This window comes from Peromyscus maniculatus, chromosome 8, assembly GCF_049852395.1.
Source record: "Peromyscus maniculatus bairdii isolate BWxNUB_F1_BW_parent chromosome 8, HU_Pman_BW_mat_3.1, whole genome shotgun sequence".
Taxonomy (NCBI): domain Eukaryota; kingdom Metazoa; phylum Chordata; class Mammalia; order Rodentia; family Cricetidae; genus Peromyscus; species Peromyscus maniculatus.
The window spans coordinates 89,726,962-89,732,995 of NC_134859.1; positions in this window are offsets into that span (position 1 = coordinate 89,726,962).

Consider the following 6,034-nt stretch of genomic DNA (forward strand, 5'->3'; position numbering starts at 1 on the left):
CCAGGCAGATCTCTGAGTTTGAGGCCAGCCTGGCTACCAAGTGAGTTCCAGGAAAGGCGCAAAGCCACACAGAGAAACCCTGTCTCAAAAAAAACAAACAAACAAACAAAAAAAAAAAAAAAAAAAAAAAGACCCTGCCTCAAAATAAACAAAAAGAGCCTAGCATGGTGGGTCACACCCAGGATCTCTGGAATTAGGAAGCAGACAGGAAGATCATCATGAGTTCCAAATCAGCAGGAGGGAGAGTATGAGATCCAGTGTCAAAAATAAGCCACATCCCCCAAAGCAGCCAGACCTTTCTTTTTTTCTGTTTCCTAGACCTACACCATGCCCACCCAAACAGGCCAGCCGATCCCCATGGGGTTCCTGCTGTGCCTCAAATTCAGCTCTACCCTGATATAGAAATGTATTATATAGAAATGATAGGATAAAAAGTAGTTATTGCATCTACTCTTAAAAAAAAATAGGATAAAAGGGTAGATTATTGAATCTACTCTGGAAAAAAAAAAGGATATAGATATAAAAAGATAGATTATTGAATCTGCTTTTAAAAAGCAACTACTAGTTTTAAATTGGATTGGAATTTTGTATGCTGTATACCAATTTTGTATAATGATACAAATGATAAATTTTGTTAGAACATTCTGTATATACATTTTTAATCTTGTTCAAGGTATTGTACCTATACAGCTCATTTAACAATGTAATGCAATTTTCTAATCCTTGAAAGTTATTACCAACTAATTAGGATATAAAGAAATGAGGTTAGTAGTTAGTCACCTACTACAATCGAACTTGTAGTCATATTAAGTATGTTTTCATGGTCAAACAGATATATTTTAGATAAACATGTCATCTTCAAACACTTCAGAGATCTACAGAATATGGCATTTAAGATGTTTTAATAACATAGATTCTTTTTTTTTTTTTTTATGACTATGAGACATGTCTGCTTCTGGCAGCACCAATCTGCTTCAGAGAAGATGATGGGCATCATCCATATGGAGTTTACTTTCTTTGTGGCAAAAGTCAGCCACTGGGCAAGAAAGTGCCTTTACCTCGACTGCTGACAGTATACTGTCCAAATAGACAAGCAGGACACAAAAGAAAGGACTGCCGAACTCTGCCAAGACAAGGTAGGACAGCCCTTCAGAAAATCCCACTTCACAGAAAAGTCTGTCAGATATGCTAGGCCTGTTGGCTGAAGATGGATGCCCCAACATTGCAGAGGAACCTTGGGTGACTGTCCAGGCAGCCAGCTGTTTCTGTCATTTCTCACATTTTTCACAAGTTGCTTATTTGCACTTCCTGCTTACTTAGGTAATATTATTTCCTTCTCAGGTCTCTGATAGAGTTGAAGACTAGATAATTATAGTTATAGTTTTCCTTGTTAACAAACTCAGAACAGAAACTCACTAAAGAGGTGTAAAGTGTATAAGTTTGAAAGACATCAAAAGATAGTTTTCGGTTGGTAATACATTAGGATAGAAAGTGAATTAGGGGGTTTGGGACTTAGCTCAGTGGTAGACGCTTGCACAAGGCCCTGGGTTTGGTCCTTAGCTCTGAAAAAAAGAAAGAAAGAAAGGAAGGAAGGAAGGAAGGAAGGAAGGAAGGAAGGAAGGAAGGAAGGAAGGAAGGAAGAAAAAAAAGAAAGAAAGTGAATTAGGTACTACACTTTGGATTCACCAAAATAGGATAAACAATGGAGTATTTTCTCTGAATTTGTCAAATGCTAATGGACTGGACATTGTTAATGTAATTCTTGACTGTATATATTATATATACTTATTGTATATCATTTTTCTTATATTAGTTATAACCTTTTACTATTTTAGACAAAAAAAAAAAGGGAAATGTGGTGATAGATTGTGTACCCTAATAAAATTTATCTGAAGATCAGAGAACAGAACAAGCCACTAGATTAAACATAGAGGCCAGGCAGTGGTGGCACACACCTTCAATCCTAGCACTCGGTGGCAGAGATTTGTCTGGATCTGTGAGTTCAAAGCCACCCTGGACTACATGAGATTGACTCAGTCTAGGAGAGAAAACAGAGCCAGGCTCACACCTTGAATCCCAGTACTGGGAAGCACACATCTCTAATCCCAGGAAGTGATGGCTGGGCAAAGAAACGTATATAAAGCGTGAGGAGACAGGAACTAAAGGCTTTTCAGCAGAAGGGTCCCTTTGAGCTGGCGGCTCTTTCAGCTGGAGCCCTTTCAGGCTGGTGAGCTGAGGCGCTGGTGAGGTCAGAGGTGGTGGCTATGGCTTGTTCTGATACTTTGATCTTTCAGCTGTCACCCCAATATCAGGCTCCAGGTTTTTTATGATAGACCTTCAGAAATTCGTGTTACACTACTCCAATTCTTGTTATAAATTCTAAAAACCCTCTGGAAGAGGCTCACAGGCCGCCTCAACCGGGAACCTGACTTCCCCCATGATGCTGTGCTGGAGGTGGAGATGACCTCGGGGAGGTTTAGCGCCCGCCTCCCTCTGCCTTGACACACCCGTTTATCACCCCACTGGAGTACCGAATGTTGCTACCTGCTCCATTCCTCACAGAGATCAAGATGGTATCTCCTTTCCCAGCGGGACATTTCATTTCTGTCCCAGGAGAAAAGTAAGGCCCTTGCGGCTATTAGGCGCCCTCCTCCAGGCCTGCAGTTTCCACCGTACCGAAGGCTCCCCCTAGTGGAGACAAGAAAAACCTAGCAGCGTCTTGGAGGGAAGGAGAGGGAGACCCTGGAAATAATACGGCTCAAAGGCTTGGAGACCCCTCTTGAGCGACAGTCCCACTTCCTCGCCCTCAGCCCTCTAGATTGAGGGTGAGCCTAAAAAGGACCCGGGATCCTGTGGTCTCCTTTTCACTCTCCAGGCCTGGCCTACCCTACTCCTACTCCCTGTCTGGTCCCTGGAAAAACTTAGCTGTGCCCTACACCGAAGCCCCTCGAAATGAGAGACATGGAATCTTGGACAGCCAAGCTGCCAGCAGAGAACGGAGTCCCTGGTTTCTCCCCCATGCAGCTCCGTCCTGGCCACTCCCCCCCCTCCCACCCACCACCTCGCCCTTGGATCTCTTTACTAGAAACCTCTTTTCCTTTGGTCCTTCTAGGCCATCCAAAAGTCAGGCTTGATTTGGAGAGAGGATGGCTTAGGGAGGGAGGAGGGTCACGGCAGGGCGGGTTTGTGATGGGTCCTCCAGCTTGAGCAAGCCCAGCCTCCTCCTCTGCCCCACCCCCCCAGCCTCGGGGTTCTCGGTTTCGCTCCTCTGCTGGGCTTCCTTCTATGGAGAACTCCTAGGAAGCCCAGTGCCCAGCTGGGACAGGGCGGTGGAGAGGGGCTCCGAGGAGAAAGAGGAGCGGGGAGACTCGGGGAAGGTGAAAGGCTGACTTTCGGGGGGCGAGGACCCGCGTCCCTCCAGCCTCAAGGGGCGTATGCAAAGAATTGCTAATTGCAACTAAACGAGGCCTCGTTGTGGGGGAAGGGGCAGCCCCGGCTGTCAGGGGCTACCGCCTCTTTGAGTGCCCGGGTAAGGCCAGGCCAGCCCGCTCTTCTCATGTAAAGCAGCTTTTTGTCTGGGGGAGCCAGCGCTGGGGCCAGGGGATGAGGAAGGGGCCCAAGCCTTTGGCAAGTTTCTTGTTCCCCAGCAAGGGAGAAGGGTGCCGAGGCCTCCTCGGAGTGAGAACGTCCCCACCTCCTTGTCCCCTCTCAAGCTTTTTATGTGGGGGTTGATGGGGTGCTGCCCAGCAGGAGGGGGTGGGCCTGGGATCCTAGCACCCCCCTTGCTGGGCTGTGGGAAAGAACTGAGCACAAAGAACAGGACTGGCCCAGTGAGTTGGGAGACAGGGCCGCTCTGATGCCGGCACATCCTGAGCTTCGAGTATCCAGCACGGAAGCCCCTTCTCCCCAAAGGCTCTCCTCAGTGGCTGCCCGCATCTTAGCTGGGTGAAACGTTCTCACCCGCTGGTTTGTCCCGTGAGGTGGGGTGGGGACCTGAGGATGTTAGCCCGCTTCCAGCTATCAGAGATGTCTTTGCTGTAAACACAGGACTTGAGGTGCTTGCACCTAGTTCTAGATACTAGGAGGAATGGGGCCAGAGGGTCGCTTGACCCAGAAGATAGAAGCCTACCTGGGCAGGCAACTTAGTAAGATTCTAGCCTCAAAGGAATAACCATAGCCGGGCGGTGGTGGCGGCCGTCTTTGATCCCAGCACTTGGGAGGCAGAGCCAGGCGGATCTCTGAGAGTTCTAGGCCAGCCTGGTCTACAGAGTCGAGATCCAGGACAGGCACCAAAACTACACGGAGAAACTCTGTCTCCAAAAAACAGAAACAAAACCAAAAACACAAACAAAACAAAACATGATAATGATGCTTCTGGTCCCTGGAGCCACATAGCCTTCAATATGATTGATGGATTGATTTTTTTTTTTTTTTTTTTTACTTTGCTTTTTGTTTTTCGAAACAGTCTCACTATGTAGCTCTGGGTGGCCTCAAACTCCCGGCGATCTGCCTGCCTTTGCCTCCTGAATGCTGGGATTAAAGGCATGCACCACATCACCTATCTTTGACAGACTGATTTTTGTTCTGAATTAGGATATCACTATGTAACTTCTAACTTGTGATTCTCCTGTCTCAGGCTCCTTGTAAGAGCCCTGGGCCATGCACTTTTAAAGTCATGGGCAGAGTGGTCCAGTACTCAGGAGATAGAGGGAAGAGGGATCTCTGTGAGTTCCAGGCCAGCCAGGGCTACACAATGAGAGTCTTCTCAAGATAGAAAGGTCATATCATTTTAAATAGGCTGGCAGTGTAGCTCAGTTGGTCAGTGCTTGCCTAGCATGCACAAAGCCCTGAGTTTGATCCCCAGCGCCACATATGACCAAGTATAGTGGAGCACGCCTTTAATCTCAGCCTTCAGGAGGTAGAGACAAGTGGATCTCTGTGAGCTCAAAGAGCGAGTTCCAGGCCACGTTGATCTACATAGAGAAACCCTGTCTCAAAACAAAACAAAACAAAAACCGGGCAGTGGTGGTGCAAATCTTTAATCCCAGCACTCAAGAGGCAGAGTCAGGTGGATCTCTGAGTGCGGGGCCAGTCTGGTTCACAAAGCAAGTTCCAGGACAGCCAAGTCTTATACAGAGAAACCCTGTCTCAAAAGACCAATTGATAGATAGATAGATAGATAGATAGATAGATAGATAGATAGATAGATAGATAGATAGATATAGACAGATAGATAGACGGACAATAGACAGACAGATAGATAATAGATAAAAGAAAATAAGATTCCCTACTTATCCTACTGCCAATGTGGCCTCAGAGCTCCCATTTTACAGACTAGAGAAACAGAGCCCAGGAGGGAACCAGCCCTGAAGGACAAAGATAGTTCAAGGTCTCAGGGAGACTTGGATAAAATCACTGGCGAAGTCATTTGTTTTCCTGTGAAATGTCCACTGGTTCCCACAAGCAGGGCCGCTTTCCTTCCTCAGTTTTTGTGCTCTGTGGCCTCCCCTTATCACCATATGTCACTCTGTCTGGGCCATTCAGCCAGGTGGAAGATGCTGACTTCCAGCCTGCCAGATACCCAGGGATTCTTGGTCTCAGAGTGTCTTTGGCCAAGGGACTCTGGCTTGGGGCCAGTGCCTTTCTGCTGCTGGACTCACTCCCCACAGGCCCCTAATCCATCTCACCCAGCAGGAAGCCCTTAAGCTGCCTTTTCAATGTCCTTCCCCAGCCTGCTGTGGGCTCAGTGCCTTTCTATACCACCCTTGGCAGGAGCTGTGTTAGACAAGCTGGAAAGAGCTGCCCTTGGAAAGAGGTCATCTTGCCTCAGGCAATTTCCTGCTCCTGGTTGGAAGCCTCTTCTCTCTAGTTCCCTGGTCCTCTCCCGAGGTCACCCTTCTAGGACACTGCCTGGGTATCTCACGGCATGTATTGTCCTGGCTAAATCACGCCGACGTTCCACATTGTTCAGGTGCCGTAGAGAGGAGGCTCCAGAGGGCAGGATGCTGGGCTCTGGGGAAGTGTGGCGGCAGGA